The 19,454-nt window shown below is 40.1% G+C and overlaps 1 protein-coding gene across 12 annotated transcripts in view; it reads right to left on the bottom strand.

Moving 5' to 3' along the window:
- Nucleotides 1–19,454, bottom strand: part of KALRN (kalirin RhoGEF kinase) — a 678,650-nt gene that overhangs the window by 390,658 nt on the left and 268,538 nt on the right. The window lies entirely within an intron of this gene.

Here is a 19,454-nt window from a genome sequence, read left to right as displayed (position 1 = left end):
GAGGTTACCCAAACTGAAAAGTTTGAGAGAGGCTATATCAGCCATACTAGCATACCCATTTTGGGCCCAAAGGAGGCCTTTGTTTACATATTAAAATTTCAGCAGATGGCAGGTACAGAAACTGAGCTTTTTCATTCTGAGGACCAACACAGTTTCTGTGGTTCAAACACTAAAGAATCTGCCTGTAATGCAGGAGACCCAGCTTTGATCCCTGGGTTAGGAAGATCCTCTGGAGAAGGGAATGGCTACTCCAGTATTCTTGCCTGGAGAAGCCCATGGACAGAGGAGCCTGGCAGGCTACAGTCCATACGGTTGCAAAGAGTTGGACATGACTGAAGGGACTTAGCGTGGCACATGGCACATAAATATCCATGAATGCAGTCACTTTATATGGATGACCTTAATAATCCTCACAATCACCTTATGAGGTCATGCCATGGGGACAACATGGTACTTCCAAGAGTTTCTCACTGGAAGCAATGGCTCAGAACAAGGCAAAAGCAAGAGGAGGAAAAGGCACCTCTCTCAACTCAGGAGAGGGCTGTACCAGGGCATTACTACAATAGGGCAGCAATGCTCAGAGAGCAAAGTACACAGGTCACAGGATAACCACACATCTTCCTACCACCAAGTGAAGACTTTACTGTCCCCCGTTCCTACCCCCACCAAGGAAGCAGGTAAATAAAGACAGCATGTGCTGTGCTTAGTCGCTCAGTTGTGTCTGACTCTTTACAACCCCATGGACTGTACCCTGCCAGGCTCCTCTGTCCATGGGGATTCTCCAGGCAAGAATACTAGAGTAGGTTGTCATGCTCCTCCAGTAAAGATAGCATATGAAGCCACAATATCTACACTAAAAATAAGACCCGTGGAGCCTTTTCTTATCCCTATGTGATTTAGGAACATTTCCCCACCTGACCTCAAAAAGGCATCTGTGAGGTTCTCCTGGCCCTGCTGTTTTGTTTACATTCATTCCCATCTTTGATTGCCAATTAAAAATTCATGACCATGTGTGTCATTCCTTATTAGGCCAGCAGAAAACTCTTCAGGAAAAAGCAAGACAATAGAAAACCCATAGAAACAAAGACAGTAGTGAGCATGGTTATTTTTAACTGCTATCTCCTATTAATTGCCTGAGGTGTCAAAACAATCAAGCAATATTGTGGCACCTACAAGGAGCTTTTCTGACTCACACAATGTCTATCTGAAGAAGGACTAGGGTGGCAGGTTGCTTGCACACCTTTGTTCTTTGTTATGAATCTTCTCATATGATAATAGATATCCTTTAGCAACAGGCTCTATTAGCTCAGCGGTAGTTCATTAATAGCAGGTAAGTTTAGTGAAGGTTCTTTATTTTCTTTTCACTCTTCCTTCATGGTTCCCATTCATCTTCATTGTCCCTGACCTCAAGCATTCTGTCCCAAATCTGAGACAGGTTTATAAAGTCACTCTTCATTTAAAAGGTCTCTGTGAAGGTTTAAGGGGCTAAGTGAAGCACTTAAACACAAATCCATCCTGACGTCTATGCGTGATTTCTTTCTTTAGACAGGCCTGAGACCTTTCTGATGTAGCATATTCCCTTAATAGAACTAGAATATTATTAACTATTATTATTTGAAAAAACTATCCTTCAAAGATTTAGGAATCATTATCGGTCCTATTTTCTGAGTTAGGACACAGATTCTTCTTAAAATTAAACTCTATTTATAGAACTGACAAGAAAGACCAACTCTGAATTAGAAGGAAAGAAATGGGGAAGATGGGCATACACTCAGTTTAATAGTTCTGTCTTCTAAGGGACTAACATCTGGATTTCCCCCAAATTTTGTGCTGGGGTTTCACCCAAAGCAGACTTGAAACAAGGATTTGGGGCAGATTGTTTATATGGGTATGATCCCAGGAAGCACAATGAGGGAGTGGGCAAGTCAAAGGGGAAAGGGAGGCAAATGAAGACAGGATGTGTTCATTAATGGGTTACTGCTGTGAGCATTTGGGGGTCCTCCTTCCTGAAACCTTTAAGAGACTATATAGAACATACTTCCAGACATCGCAAGGGGAGATGAGGGATCTGGAGTATTTATGTACCAAGTACTATCACTCATGGTTGAAGTTTCTTCTGGAGTTATTCCCTGGCATTTCCAGCCTGACCTATACACAAACCTAGCACACTCCCCAGGCCAGAGAGTGACCATGGGCAGAGAAACGTGGGAAGGTGTCATTGTATATGGGAACCAGATGTCCCTCAGGGCAGACTGAGGGGTATGAGTGGGACATTGACAGAGTCTAATAAAGTTCTCCTTCCAAACTAGGTTCAAGTCCTGCAAATCCTCCCTACCCTCATACATTTATCCAGACCTATCCAGTTTTGGGGGGTTTTCCTGTCCTGGGAAAGACTTCCACGTCCTCTGGCCCGATGGGAAGCAAGACCAGCAATAAAGAGCAGGGCATGGCCAGTCCCAAGGCTCTCTTGTGTGTACCGTATGAATGCCTGACCCTTTGTCATCACTGCCTGTTTTATGTTCTCTCCCCACAGGGAACTCGGAAAGGCATGTTCCTGTTCACTTTCAGGAAGAACTTTCTTTCTAGCTATTAGAGATGTCGAATTGTGGCTACCACTGGAGGCTGTTAACACTTTGTCACTCATTCAAATGTTTATGGAGAGTGGACCAGGCTCTGTACTGGGGGCTGTGGGATATCAAAGAGGAATGAGACAGGATTTCTGTCCTCAGGGTCTCACAGCTGAGACTTAAGAAAAGTCCTCAAATAACTGTAATTTAAAGCAAAATGAAGTAAGTGTTGTGACAGCGGTAGCAGCAACTCATAGTGGGGATGCAGAGAGAAAGGGTCTGAACCACCAGCAAGGATGTTAGGAAGGGACTTCCTGCACAGAATGGGGTGGTGAAGCTGGCAGTCCTCCAAGGCCCCCTTCAACCCTTAAGCCTGTGATCATAAATGAAAACTAAAGACAAACAAACAGAAAAGACCATAGCTTACATTTCACATTCTAGAGACTAGCACAGTAAATGCCTTTTTGTTTCCTTATCAGTGGGCAGGAAAATGTCTTACTTAAGCTAACAAATGATTATGTTTCACACAAGTAGAGGCAGTATTCCCCACAATAGAAGGATAAATATAATGTTGACTCATGAATTTGCTCATTGTTCTTCTCTACAGCCCCTGTGCAGAACAGCAAAACACTGCAGGCAAATCACGTGGCCCAAGCTCATCATCTTCATCTCCCTGGAGCCTAGAACCTCAGACAAGTAGGCAGATAGATTCTAAACTAGAGTCACAAACCAAATGACTAGGGAGGAATGGAGGAGGTCTCCCATCACTTAAAAGGACAAAGTAAGAATCCGAATAAATAGGGTGCTTAGTTGTTAGGCACAAATGGCATGGCCTTTATTAATCCCTCTGTGTAGTTTTTCTGTGTTACTGTTTATGCCTCTGTTAAAGAACATATGGGACTCACACTTGTCTTGGGGTTATGGCCAGCAAGAATGGGTATTTTGACTCTTTATGGACTTTCCATTTTCTACCAGCTGCCTCCTCTACTCTGTCTGCATGGTTCTGCTGTTCTTCCCTGTCAGCCTTCAATGCCCTTCGAGCTGCAGAGGTGACCATCAGTCAAAGGCATCAAAGTTGTTAGGCCAGGAGCCAGGAGTTAGATGTAAGTTAGCCCTGGCACTCACTTAAGATGTCATGTGCCTCCTCTGTGCCCCAGCTTCCTCATCTGTACTATGAACTGAAGATCTGACATTCCATTTCTGAGTAAGCAGTGTTGGTACTATATAACCAGGCCTCGAGGTATTCGCTGATTCAAGGAGAGTGTCCAGATTGAAAGTAGAGAGAACCTAGGAGGTCACAGTCTTCTTCTGTCTCCTCTCCAGTGCCTGAGGGAATACCTGCTAAATCTAGACTCTTTTCTATGGAGGAGGTGAGGTATACATTGAAGCAACAAGAGTAACTCAAAGCTGTCAAGTATCCATGTGCAATGGGATGGTTTTAAACAGAAGAGTAATATGATCTGGTTTATGCTTTCAACAAACTGCTCTGTTTGCTAAAAGGCTGGCAAGGGGACGCCTGCCTGGAGTGAGACCAAGAAGAGCAGTACAGCTCAGCTTAGGCTGTCTGCACGCCTCAGGCCCTCAGCCCAGCTCTGCTTTCGGCTCTGTCGTGTGAGACCCACGACAGGAGCTGAGTGACCAAAGACCAGCCTCTTCACCCAAGCTGAGCTACCAAGATTAACCAGATTCTCTGACCAGAAATTTCACAATAGGACTAATAATTCTGGCTTAGTGAGTATCCTCTTAAACCCTTATCTCAACACTGCCTTATCAATTTACCCCCGCCCCCACCAAGTGTCGCTTTATTATCATTATCAAAATATCACACTGTCCAAGGTTTAAACACTATCTACCCTGCAGAATGCAATCCACCAGCATCCTGGTCTGCTGCAGCATTCACCCCTGCCATCTCCTCTCAAAGGCATTCCTCTGATTGTTTTGGTCACAAACAGAAAAAAATAACTAAATTTAGCAAAATCTTGCTAACTCGAAATTCTCTATATTTACACCTTGCCCCCACTTTTGTTGCCTACAAAATTCTGTTTTCTCATTTCATTCCTTTAGTCATTAACTGGAGATCAGAGGATGGAAGACTGGACTCTTCCCCTGAGGTCTTGTCTCCTGCTGTGATTAACTTAAATCGATGAAGCAGAGTCATTCTGCTGAAATTTCTATGTGGCAGAATCTTGATGAAAATTTTCAGCCCTGCCAAAGGCTCTCACTTTGAACCTGGCCCCTGGCTCCTCTGACTGGCTACAAAACATGCAAAGTTGCTTGCAAGATAATGATAACTTTCCATGTAAAAACCCAGCTAAATTTTCTCTTTAAATGTAGTCTCTTATGTGGTATACTCTGAAAGAAATACTGGTTCTTTTAGAAATAGTCATTTGATGCAAGCTGTCATTTTGGTAAACCCGGAGTCTATGTCAAGGGTTGATTGTAAGAACAGATTGTTTCTGAATTCCTATATTATTTGAATCCCATTCATTTCACTCCTAAAATCAGGAGTAAATTTTATACTCCTGTGGTCATAGGTACCCACCCTGAATCATAAACTCCCTGCTGTGGGCTATATGAGATAATATAAAGCATCCAGTCAGTCTGTGCCTGGCATATAACTGATAACTTAAATAATATCATATCTTTTCCCACATCCAACTGCAGCAGTTTGGGGTTAACTCTCCTCTCCAAATTAAGTGCAACTCAAATCAAAGTATTAGTAAAAAGTAAGACAAAAGAAAAATCTATCAACTATTCCAACTAGAGACAAATATTCCAATAAGAGGCCAGAGTCCCACTGTATTTCATAGAGAGTTTGCCACACAGTCACCTATTCCTTAGGAAGAGTCCCTTGCACAAGAGCCTGAAAGGGTGAAACTTCCCTTGCTGTCTGTCAGGCCACTGCCCTGAAAACCACAATTCCAGTGCTGGCAGAAGCCCTTCCCCTAGGATTCAAGGGTCTGTGTCCCTGAATTATCCATAAGTCTTTCTTTGACTCAGAAAGATTGGAGAAATCAGAATTGGCCAGTGACTGATTCTGTGAGCCATGTCCTTTCAACCTTAAGCTGGAAAAATAGAGGTTCCTGTCTCTTGGGATAGCCTTCTTAAGGTGTCTCCACTACCTTGACATGTGTGAGCCACATCCAGAGCGCCCAGAAGTGGGACTGTCCCATGTTCATACAAGGGGATAGAGCCATCTCCTTGTCACTAGGATATTGCAAAAGATGGCCAAAGCCTCTTCCCCAGCCCAGGCAAGGGAGCCTATCACTTTGTTGTCCAGGGGCACATTTCTCATCATCACCTCCAGAATGGCAAAGGGGATTTACTGAACTGTCTCATTTCACCAAGGAATAGTCCTGGGCACAAGGTTCTCAATTCCATTCTGCTCAAAGGAACTGCAGCTTTTAAATTATCATAGTGAAAATGGAAGCTGTGAACTGACAGGTCATCACAGAAGGTGAGGCCAGCTACTACAGAGGGGCCACTTTCCTGAAAGGGGCTCAGTCCTCTAGACAAGCCCTGCAGATCTTGTCTCTCCAAATCCAAAAGTCCAAGGAGGGAGGCCAGGCAAACAACCAGTCAAGAGCCAGGGTACTGGGCAAAATCATTCAGGTCGAATGCAAACCAAATGCTAAACAGAATGTGAAATACAAAATATATAAACCTCAGCTGATAAAAATGTTATGCAAGCCAGAGAAAGCCCATCCAAAGGTTACTGAATGCTATTTTCTACTAGATATGCATGGTGGGTGGGGAGAAACTTTTCTTTAGGGTCTTTTCTGATCTTATTTCCCCTGTGTATAGAGAAGTTTTTTTTTTTTTTTAAGTAATTTTGAGTGTGTGTGTATATATATACACACACACACATATACAGCAACTGGGGGAAAATATTCTTAAAGCTATATAGAGGAAATATACATTATTTTATCCCCTAGTCCTTTCCTGTCCCAGTGAAGCTAATATGTCAAAGCATCAAATGTCTATGAGTGATGGAGCTAAGGGGGAATTTATGTTCAACCCTCTACTTTTATCAAACTCATTCTCTTTCCTGAGACACAAAGGTTGTTTCCAGTTAGTATCACTGAACAAAAAAGTTCAGTGCTTTTTGATCCCCCTCTAAAAATAATGCTGAGGGTTGCAGTGCATTTTAAATTTTAACGCATTTGGTATTTTAAATATTCTTTAGTTTTAAAAATTATTTTAATGCACCTTTAATTTTAATAGATTTGATCAAGTTGCATTACATGACAGCTCTAATTATTCAAACGTCCTCAAAACTTTTTACTTTGGTAAAGCATTTTTTTTGCAAGTAAAGTATAATTTATTTACAAGCAACAGGCAAGTTTTAGTGACCAAATTATACTTTAAGAAGGGAAAGAACATAAACACACTGCCAAGTTCATAAACAATCTCATTTTATAGTTAGAAAAAAATAATAAGACCCAGACATTTCTTGAATCCGCCTAGTAGGTGCTTAAAAATTTGTAAAATCAATTAAGTAGTATGTTCAAAGTCACAAAAAAGAGAGGCAAATTGGGACTAGATCCAGGTCCCCTAATTCCTAGTCTGCATGACCCCTTTACTTATACTATCCTTTTCTCATGCCCTACAGATCATTCAAAGTTTTGTTTTTGTTTTTTTCACAATATTCTTAAGAGAGCCATGAGGAGACATATTTGGAGATCTTCCCAGGCAGCTTTCAGAGACAGAGGGATTCATGGGCCAGTGTTATCTTTGCTGAGCACCAGGGCTCAGCAGTAATATTACTGAATATTACTCATCAGTAATATTCAGAATTAGTAAGAAAACAGAGATTGTGCCAAGGCAATGGAAAAAGCTGAACATCACCTCCTTTTTCCCAATTAATAATACCATATGTACTGCTTACATCTTTGCAAGTACCAAACCCACTTTGGGTCCTGAAACTGTTAAAGCATCAGCTTATGATTAATTACTTGAACATTACCATGTAAACCTGCTGATCCCACCTCTAAACATATGGGCATCGGGATAGTTACATCTGGAGTAAGAACTCCCCATGCTAGAAACTCTACTGCAATAGCTATGAGATGTGGTGAGCTCTAAATGAAACCTCTAACTTCTGCCTCCCTCAAGCCATAGGGTGCCCTCAAGGGGGCCAAACAGGGCAGCTGATGGATGATGATCTGGTCAGGTCTGGCCAAACAGTAGGTCAAACCATGTGGAAGCCATCTGTCACTGTTGGGCAGAGAAAGGAAAGAAGCTGGAAGAGCCCTGGTGCTCAGCAAAGATAACACTGGCCCATGAATCCCTCTGTCTCTCTCGCCTGGCTTGCTGTAGCAATGTTTCCTCCAGCAATTGCTTTACAAACCATTAAACAGCCATGAAAACAAGTGCCTGGCCATATGTCTGAGGGCCAAGGAAGCCCAGGAGCAGATTTAAGTAAAAGAGAAAATTTTCTCTCTCTCCTCTCTTAGTTTTGAGTGAAACTTCCTTAAAAGGGTGAGTGTCTTTGCATGAGGCATTTTTTGTGGGATTGAAATGGTAGGGAGGGATGGGTACAGTTGGAATCAGATTCAGGGACACCGTAAGGGAAAGAGGCTAGAAACAAAACAGCTCTTTTGAGTTAAGACGTAGTAATTTCAGGATTCCTGTAAGGTTGGAATCAGAGACTATGAAAAGTCACAGAAACACCAGTATTTTATACACCAGGCCTTTCTCCTGTATTTTCTCTTGACTACTCAGAGCTTGGTCTGAGACACTATCACAACCTGGGAACTGATTAGAAATGCAGAATCTCAGGCCCCTTCCTAATCTTCTGAATAAGACTGCATTTTAACAAGACTGTCCCAAGTGATACATATATACATTAAAGTTTGAGAAGCTCTGTAGATAGGAACTGTGAGGAGCTGTCCTGAACAAAGGGAACTATTTCCTTGGGCACTCCTACCCTAACAATGATAAGAGCTGAACATGTACCAAGCATAACATCATGCCAAATGCAGTGTTTAAAATGCATGATCACATTGCATCCTTACAATGTCTGTGTTTGTCAAAGGTACTATCACTATTCTCCATTTACAGACAAAGTAGTGAGGTTCTGAGAATAATTTGCCAATGATCTCACAAATACAGAAATACAGAGCAACGGTTAGCACCAAGTACCCATGTTCTTTTCCACTGTACTGTTTTACTTTACTATACACCTGAAAGCAGTTGAGCTGGCCAAAGATGTCCCTCAAGGGAGAGGGGAAATGATGAAGAGAAATTGCTTCCTAAGATCCAAAAAACTCAAATTCCAGAAAAATAGGTCTCCTGGAGAGAGAGAATTCAATAAAAATTTCTACTTCTCTGAAGTCTCCCCACTGGGGCCCTTGACTTGCCCTTGTAATGTCTAGAATAGCTCTACTCCAGAATCGGCATGAGCCTGGCAGGTGGACTTTTCTTGTCCTTTCCCTCCTTGGAGGAAAAATCACAACCTGTAAATCCAAGACCAGTCACCTTGGGGAATAGGTCCTTGTCTCCACAGGACCATAGTAAAGCTCAGGATTAAGGCAATTCTTTGACCCTTGATATCATGATTTATCGTCGGAGACTAAATCTGTCATTCTGTTTGTTTATTCAACCATTCATCCAACAATGCAAGCGGGGAACAAGACAGGTAAAACTATGCTCATGGAGCTTATATTTTGGAAGCATCATTATTGCAATAATGTAATATCTATTATATATTACCTATTTTGGTGCTATACAAAATTCAGGTGGGGAAAAGGATAGTGAATGATGGGGCTGAGAAGTGCTACTTAAGACAGAGAAGTCAGGGCAGGCTGACCTCTGAAACTGAGGGTAAGACTGGAGCTTAGGCTTGAATGAAGTGAGAGAATGAACAGCCAGAAGGAGGTTCCAGGTAGAGGAAATAGCAGGGGAAAAGACCATGAGGCAGGAGTGACCTTGGAGCATTCGAGAAACAACAAGTCCAGGTTGGGTGGAACAGATGAGTAGGTGGTAGAGGATCAGACTGGAGGGGTGATGGGGGGCTAGGCCACAGAGAACCTTATAAACCATGGTAAGCGACTTCAGCTTTTATCCTGAGAAGGACAAGAAGACATTAAAGCATTTTGAGCACAGGAGTGACATGATGTGAAGTACCTTACTTTTGGCAGGATCACTAGGGCTGTTATGTTGAAAGTGGATTGTAAGGAATCAAAAGTGGAAGCAGGGTGACCAGATAGGAGCTACTACAATAGTCCAGATAGGTAATGGCTATGGAGGTGGAAACGAGTGGCCATATTCTGAATATATTTTGAGGGTAGAACTGAAAGGACTTGCTGATGAAAATCCTTTATGCTCTTCCTTATTTCTGGGCCCCTGGTTGTACCACAAAATCTGAGCTTTGGTTTTGTTTTGTTTTGGTTTTGCACTGCCCTTTTCTCATTTGCCTATGTAATCCAGACTTCTCAGTTCTTGAATCTTCTGATTTGTAAACATTTTGCTTGTATGTTCCTAATCAATCTCTGTCCTTCATCTGGTACTCCTGGTCAGCGACCAGCCATGCCCCAGAAAGACATATGCAGGGCTGCTCCTGCATATTATTATTATCAATACTTCATATTCGTGTCATGCTAACAGTTTAAGCCCTTTCGTATACATTATCTCATCTGATGTGTGAGGTTTCACAGACCATTTCACGTCTTTCATTTGGCTCCAGGAAACCTCAGAGAAGAAGCATGAGTCAGCTTTGGCTGAATTTCAGACAAGTTAACTCCTTGGCAGCTACAGACCTGGCAGAGAGCAGGCACTGGCTGCATGTGAGTATGTCAAAGTATGTGGGTAAATTGAGCTACAAGGCTCAGGGGGCAAACATTCAGAGGGCAGAGCAAACATCCTGAGGGCAAGGTACATGCTGACAGAGGGCCTCTGAGAGCAGTGAATTGAAGCTAGAAAAGTGCTATCAGGGGTGTTGGGCAAAGAACCAGGAGTGAGGAGGATGAAGAGGGAAAACTGGGTCCTGGAGGGGTGAATGATCAGGAGAGAAGGCTGAACCAAGCCAGTGCTGGCCGCAAGTCAGAAATCTGTGTCGTCAGTCAAGCCCTGCAGGTCAGTTCAGAGAAACCTTTCAGGAAGGGACTCATGCCAATTATCTGGGCAGCAGGTGAGGGAAGCCAGCATTGTACACCAGAGTGACACTGAGTAATACAGGGTGGTTCTTTGCCTATGTCAAGGAGCTTCTCTCTGTTTCTGGTTAAAAAGGAGCCAGTCCTCAAAACATGGCTGATTAGTGGGTAAAGGAAAACGGGGCATCTGGAAAGGCTAGAGTAGGGAGCAAAGACAGATGCTCTTTCTCCCTGGATACTCTTGAACTTGAAGAGAAGTCCTCCAACTCCACAGACTAATTAATTGATAGCTTTAGAATCTGACCTCAGGGATAGTGTCAGTTGACTTATTTTCTTAGTCCAAAGCATAGTCCTTCTCCTTTGGACAATTCTAATATCAACAATGGTTCCAAAAGCATAGATCAGAAATGGATCCTGAGCACATCAGAAAATAAATCTAATCCCTCTCCTGAGTTGGAAGGAAAGGCTAATTCCATTCACAAGGCTGTTTGTGGAAATACAACCACTACATCCTGTTCAACTAACTGATTAGTAAGAAAAGGTCTGGTTGGTGATACATGCATTATTTTACAAGCACAGGTTTCCTTAGAAGGCCTGCCCTAGGGAATTTCAGGGTTAACAGAAAACATTGGATTATATTCATTCCTGCCAGGGAAGGACACATTTTAACGGCTTTACTTCCATCTTTAGGATTAGAACCTCAGAAACCAAGATGTTTGAGGTTAGGTTGAACTTAAAAGATCATCCAGTCCAGTGGTTCCTGAACTTTATTGTGTATTGCATGTGGACTCTTAGGCCTACAGGGTATTTTCTAATTTCCCTTTTTATTTTTCCTTTGATCCATTATATACTAAAGAGAGCATAATTTAATTTCCACATATTTGATAATTCCCCAAATTCCTTCTGTTGCTGATTTTTAATTTCATTCCATTGTAGTCCAAGAACATATTTTATGTTATTTTTATCCTTTTTATTTACTAAGGTTTGCTTTATGGCCAATATATAGTCTTATTTTGGACATGTTTCATGTGCTCTTGAGAAGAATATATAGTCTGCTGTTGTTGGGTGGAGTGTTCTATAGGTCAATTTGGTTTATTTCTTCATTCAAGTCTACTATTTTCTTATTGATCTTCTGTTTAGTGTTCCAATCATTATTAAAAGTGGGGTATCAAAGTCTCTATTAATTTTGAATTGTATATCTCCCATCATTTTTGTCAGTTTTTGCCTCATTTATTTTGGTGTTACATGTTAGGAACATATGCTTTTAATTGTTATATCTTCCTGATGGAGTAATTCTTTCATCAAATGTTCTGCTTTTCCCCAGTAACATTTTTGTTTAATTTATTTTAATTGGAGGATAATTGTATTACAATACTGCATTGGTTTTGCCATACATCAACATGAATCAGCTATAAGTATACGTAAGTATACACATGTCCCCTCTCTCTTGAACCTCGCTCCAACCCATCCCACCCCTCAAAGTTACAACAGATTACTAGGTTGAGCTCCCTGAATCATACAGTAAATTCTCACTGGCTATCTGTTTTACATATGGTGATGTATATGTTTCCATAATACTCTCTCAATTCTTCCCACTCTCTCCTTCCCCCACTGGGTCCACAAGCCTGTTCTCTATGTTTGTGTCTCCATTGCTGCCCTGCAAATAGGTTCATTGGCATCATCTTTCTAGATTCCATATAAACACATTAGTATACAATACTTGTTTTTCTCTTTCTGACTTACTTCACTCTGTATAATAGGCTCTGGGTTCATCCATCTCACTCAGTTCAGTTCAGTCGTTCACTCGTGTCCGACTCTTTGCAAACCCATGAGCTGCAGCATGTCAGGCCTCCCTGTCCAACACTAACTCCTGAAGCCTACCCAAACTCATGTCCATTGAGTTGGTGATGCCATCCAGCCATCTCCTCCTCTGTCGTCCCCTTCTCCTCCTGCCCTCAATCTGTCCCAGTATCAGGGTCTTTTCAAATGAGTCAGCTGCTCTTCACATCAGGTGGCCAAACTATTGGAGTTTCAGCTTCAACATCAGTCCTTCCAATGAACACCCAGGACTGATTTCCTTTCAGATGAACTGGTTGGATCTCCTTGCAGTCCAAGGGACTCTCAAGAGTCTTCTCCAATACAACACTTCAAAAACAACAATTCTTTGGCGCTCAGCTTTCTTTATAGTCCAACTCTCACATCTTACATGACCACTGGAAAAACCATAGCCTTGACTACAAGGACCTTTGTTGACAAAGTAATGTCTCTGCTTTATAATATGCTATCCAGGTTGGTCACAACTTACCTTCCAAGGAGTAAGCGTCTTTTAATTTCATGGCTGCAATCACCATCTGCAGTGATTTTGGAGCCCCCCAAAATAAAGTCTGATACTGTTTCTAGTTTCCCCATCTATTTGCCATGAAGTGATGGGACCAGATGCCATGATCTTAGTTTTCTGAATGTTGAGCTTTAAGTCAACTTTTTCACTCTCCTCTTTAACTTTTATCAAGAGGCTCTTTAGTTCTTCTTCACTGTCTGCCATAAGGGTGGTGTCATCTGCATATCTGAGGTTATTGATATTTCTCCTGGCAATCTTGATTCCAGCTTGTGCTTCATCCAGCCAAGCTAAAATGCATTCCTTTTCATAGCTTAGTAATATTCCATTGTATATATATATACCACAGCTTCTTTATCTATTTATCTGTTGATGGACATCTAGGTTGTTTCCATGTCCTAGTTTTTGTTTTGTTTTGAAGTCTATTTAAAAGTCTGTTATTAGTATAGCCATCTGGGTTTTCATATGATTGCTGTTTTATCATTTTTCCCATTTGTTTACTTTCAATATAGTATAATCTTGAATCTAAAGTCTTTGTCCTATAAACAGTATATAGTTGGATCTCATTTTTAAAAAATCCATTCTGACAATCTCTGCCTCGGATTAGATTGTTTAACCCTTTCACAGTTAATGTCATTATTGATACAGTTGGATTTATGTCTGCCATTTAACCGTTTCTATATGTCACAAGTTTGCCTTTATAACTCTGTTTTTTCTAGAGTGCTTTATGTATTGTATTTTATAATGTAGCACTTACTATTTTGGTAACTTCTGTTCACTACATATTTTTTGTTTTTTTCTTAGCTATTGTTCTAGGGCTTACTATGAATGTCTTAACTCATGAGAATCAACTTCAGATGTATACTAACTCAATTCCAGTGAGATAATAAAATGCCACTCTTGTGTAGGTTTATTCTCTTTCCCCAGTGTTTTGTGATGTTGCTATTATACATATTACATCTCTCAGTGTTATAAACCCAACATTAGATTGTATCACTTTTTATAATTTTATGTCTTTTGAAGCTGAGACAAGAAAGTACAGTAAATATAAGTCTATAGTTCTTATCATATCAACTTCCTTATTTATCATTTGTAGATCTTCCCTTTTACGCCTGTGCCCATCCTTTATGCTGTCACTGGAAAATATGTTACATTTCTCTATGTTATATGCTCAGTAGTACATTACACACATATTATTTTATATAATGGATTTTTTAATCAATGAAGAGAAGAAAGGAAAAAAATTTGCAAGTATACTGCCTTTTAATGCTATATAATCACCTTTTCCGGTACTCTTTATCTTTTTGTATGGATTCAGATTACTGTCTGGGTCACCTGCTTTCACTGTAAAGAACTTCCTTTATTTCTCATAAGGTAAGTCTGCTAGCAAAAAATTTCTTCAGTATTTGTTTATGAGGAAATATCTTTATTTTACTTTCATTTTTGAAAGATATCTTTGCTAAATACGGGATTCTTGGTTGACAGTTTTTTTCTCCTTTAAGCTCTTTGAATATATTATTCTATGTCTTTCTGGGAATCATTGTTTCTGATGAGAAATCATCTATTATTCTTATTGAGATTCCCTTGTGACAATTTATTTTTCTCTTGCTGCTTTCAAAATTTTTCTGTCTTTGGCTTTCAGTATTTTCACTATGATGAATCTGTTTGTGGATCCCTTTCCTTTATCTTACTTGGAGTCCCTTGAACTTCCTGGCTGTGTAAATTGCTTTTCAATATTTGGGAGGATTTCTGCCATGATTTTTTTAACTGCAAAATGTTTATTTTAATTTTTTAATTTTTTGTTTTATATTAGAGTATAGTTGATTAAAAATGTTGTGTTAGTTTCAAGTACATAGAAAAGCAATTCAGTTATACATATACATGGATCTATTCTTTTTCAAATTCTTTTCCCATTTAAGTTGTTACATAATACTAACCGACTTCCTTGTGCTATATAATAGGTCCTTGTTGGTTATCCATTTTAAATATACCAGTGTTGTACATGTCAATCCAAAACTATCCCTTCCCGCAACCCTTTCTCTCTGGTAACTGTAAGTTCATTCTCTAAGTCTGAATTTGTTTCTGTTTTGCATCATTTGTATCATTTCTTTTTAGATTCCACATATAAGCAATTTGTTATTTAGTCGCTAAGTCATGTCGACTCTTTGCGAACCCATAAACCGCAGCACATCAGGCTACCCTGTCCTTCGCTATCTCCCAGAATTTGCTCACACTCATATCCATTGAGTAGGTGATGCCACCCAACCATCTCGTCCTCTGTCTCCCCCTTCTCCTCATGCCCCCAATCTTTCCCAGTATCAGGGTCTCTTCCAATGAGTCAGATCTTTGCATCTGGTGGCCAAAGTATTGGAGCTTCAGCTGCAGCATCAGTCCTTCCAATGAATATTCAGGGTTGATTTACAGGTTTGATCTCCTTGCTGTCCAAGAGACTCTTAAGAGGTCTCCAGCACCACAGTTCGAAGGCATCAATTCTTCGGCACTCAGCCTTCTTTATGGTTCAACTCTCACACTGGTACATGACTACAGGAAAAGCTATAGCTTTGACTACACAGACCTTTGTTGGCAAAGAAATGTCTCTACTTTTTAAAATGCTGTCTAGGTTCGTTACAGTTTTTCTTCCAAGGAGTAAGTGTCTTTTAATTTTGAGGCTATAGTCACCATCTGTAGTGATTTTGGAGCCCAAGAAAATAAAATCTGTCAGTGTTTCCACTTTCCCTCCTTCTTTTGTCATGAAGTGATAGGACTGGATGCTATGATCTTAGTTTTTTGAACGTTGAGTTTCAAGCCAGCTTTTTCACTCTCCTCTTTCATCCTCATCAAGAGTCTCTTTAGTTCCTCTTCACTTTCTGCCATTAGAGTGTATCTGCATATCTGAGGTTGTTGATATCTCTCCCGGCAATCGTACGTAAGCAATATCATATAATTTTTCTCTTTTCTGTCTTAGTTCACTCACTATGACATTCTCTACCTGCATCCATGTTGCTGCAAATGGCATTATTTCATTCTTTTTAATGGCTGAGTAATATTACATTCTACATATGTACCACACCTTCTTTATCCATTCCTCTGTTGATGGACATTTAGGTTGCTCCCATGTCTTGGCTATTGTAAACATTGCTGCAACCAACATTGGAGTATATGAGCCCTTTCATACCGTGTTTTTCTCTAGATATATGCCAAGGAGTGGGATTGCAGGATCATATAGTAGCTCCATTTTTTGTTTTTTTTGAGGAACTTCCGTCTGTTCTTCACAGGGATTCTACCAATTTACATTCCCATCAACAGTGTTAGGAGGGTTCTCTTCTCTCCACACACTATCCAGCATTTATTGTTTGTGGATTTTATGATGGTGGCCATTCTGACTGGTGTGAGGTGATATCTCATTGCAGTTTTGATTTGTACTTCTACAAATCAAATAATCAGTGATGTCAAACATCTTTTCATGTGCCTCTTGGCCATCTGTATGTCTTCTTTGGACAAAGGTCTATTGAGGTCTTCTGTCCATATTTTGATTGGGTTGGTTGTTTTGATATTAAGCTACATGAGCTCTTTGTATTAATAAATTTTAGAGACTAATCCCTTGTTGATCACATCATTTGCAAATATTTTTTCCCATTCTTTGGGTTGTCTTTTCATTTTGTTTATGGTTTCCTTTGCTGTGTAAAATCTTTTGAGTTTACCCATGTTCCATTTGTTTATTTTTATTTCCATTAATCTCAGAGGTGGAAAGAAAAAGATATTGCTGCAATTTATGTCCGAGAGTGTTCTGCCTATGTTTTCCTCTAAGAGTTTTATAGTGTCCAGTCTCACATTCAGACGAGACCTAAATGGAGATTAAACAATATATTACTAAACAACCAGTGGATCACTGCAGAAGTCAGATAGGAAATTAAAAAATACCTAGAGACAAATGAAAACAAAACACAATGATCCAAAACCTATGGGATGCAGTGAAAGCAGTTCTAAGAGGGAAATTTATAGTAATACAATCTTATCTCAGCAAACAAGAAAAATCTCAAATAATCAAACCTTACACCTAAAGTAACTAGAAAAAAAAAGAACAAAACCCAAAGTTAGTAGAAGGAAAGAAATCATAAAGATCAGAGCAGAAATAAAATGAAATACAGCTCAAAAAACAGTAGCAAAGATTAATAAAACTAAAAGCTGGTTCTTTGAAAAAATAAAATTAATAAACCTTTAGATGTCAAGATTGCCAGGAGAAATATCAATTAAACTCAGATATGCAGATAACACCACCCTGCACTTCCCTGGTGGCTCAGACAGTAAAGTGTCTGTCTACAATGTGGGAGACCTGGGTTCAATCCCTGGGTAGGAAAGATTCCCTGGAGAAGGAAACAGCAACCCACTCCAGTATTCTTGCCTAGAAAATCCCATGGACGGAGGAGCCTGGTGCAGGCTACTGTCCATGGGGTTGCAAAGAGTCGGGCACGACTGAGCAATTTCCCTTATGGCAGAAAGTGAAGAGGAACTAAAAAACCTCTTGATTAAAGTGAAGGAGGAGAGTGAAAAAGTTGTCTTAAAGCTCAACATTCAGAAAACTAAGATCATGGCATCTGGTCCTATCACTTCATGGCAAATAGATGGAGAAACAGTGGACACAGTGTCAGACTTTACTTTTGGGGGCTCCAAAATCACTGCAGATGGTGATTGCAGTCATGAAATTAAAAGACGCTTACTTCTTGGAAGGAAAGTTATGACCAACCTGGATAGCATATTTAAAAGCAGAGACATTACTTTGCCAACAAAGGTCTGTCTAGTCAAGGCTATGATTTTTCCAGTGGTCATGTATGGATGTGAGAGTTGGACGGTGAAGAAAGCTGAGTGCTGAAGAATTGATGCTTTTGAACTGTGGTGTTGGAGAAGACTCTTGAGAGTCCCTTGGACTGTGAGAAGATTCAACCAGTCCATCCTAAAGGAGATCAGTCCTGGGTGTCCACTGGAAGGACTGATGTTGAAGTTGAAACTCCAATACTTTGGCCACCCGATGCAAAGAGCTGACTCATTGCAAAAGACCCTAATGCTGGGAAGGATTGGGGGCAGGAGGAGAAGGGGACAATAGAGGATGAGATGGCTGGATGATATCACTGAATTGATGGACATGGTTTTGGGTAGACTCCAGGAGTTGGTGATGGACAGGGAAGCCTGGCGTGCTGCGATTCATGGGGTCACAAAGAGTCAGACATGACTGAGCAACTGAACTGAACTGAGACAAACTCATCAAGAAAAAAAAAGGAGTGGGTTCAAATCACTAAAATTAGAAATTAAATAGGAGACATTACAATTGACACCACAGTAATATAAAGGATCATAAGAGATTACTACAAGCAATTATATGCCAATAAAATGGACAACCTAGAAGAAATGGACAAATTCTTAGAAAGGTACAAACTTCCAAGACTGAACCTTGAAGAAATACAAAGTATGAATAGATCAATTACACGTGCTAAAATCAAATTTGTGATTAAAAAAACTCCTGACAGACAAAAGTCCAGGATCAGAAGGCTTCACAGGTGAATTCTCCCAAAGATTTAGAGAAGAGTTAACACCTATCATTTGAAACTATTCTAAAAAATTGCAGATGAAGGAACATTTACAAACTCACTCTATGAGTCCACTATCACTGTGATACCACAGCCATACAAAGGTACTACAAAAAAGAAAATTACAGGGCACTATCCCTGATGAACATAGACACAAAACTCCTTAACAAAATACTAGCAAGCAGAATCTAACAAAACATTAAAAGGATCAAACACCATGATCAAGTGGGATTTATTCCAGGGAGGCAAAGATTTTTCAAACTCCACAAAGCAATCAGCATGATACAGGACATTAACAAACTGAAAAATAAAAACCATATGATTATCTCAATAGATGCATAAAAATGTTTTGACAAAATTCAACATCCATTTATGATAAAAGTTTCCAGAAAGTGGACACAGAGCGAACATACTTCAACTTAATAAAGACCATATATGACGAGCTTACAGCTAACATCACACTGTATAGTGAATAGATGAAAGCATTTCCTCTCAGATAAGGAACAAGACAAGGGGTGTTCACTCTTGCCACTGTCATTCAACATAGTTTTGGAAGTTGTAGCTACAGCAGTTGGAGGAGAAAAAGAAAAAAGAATCCAAATCAGAAAAAAATACATTAAACTCTTGCTGTTTGCAGATGACTTGATACTATACATAGAAAATCCTAAAGATGCTACCAGAAAACTACTAGAACTTATCAACAAATTCGGTAAAGTTATAGGTTATAAAATTAATACATAGAAATCAGTTGCATTTCTATACACTAACAACAAAAGATCAGAAGGAGAAATTCAAGGAACAATCAAACTTACCATTGCACCAAAAAGAATAAGATACCTAGGAATAAACCTACCTAAGGAGACAAAAGACTTGTACT

Source organism: Muntiacus reevesi, chromosome 8 (assembly GCF_963930625.1).
Source record: "Muntiacus reevesi chromosome 8, mMunRee1.1, whole genome shotgun sequence".
NCBI lineage: Eukaryota > Metazoa > Chordata > Mammalia > Artiodactyla > Cervidae > Muntiacus > Muntiacus reevesi.
Note: the sequence above shows the minus strand (reverse complement) of the source record. Positions and strands in the feature narration are given on the sequence as shown.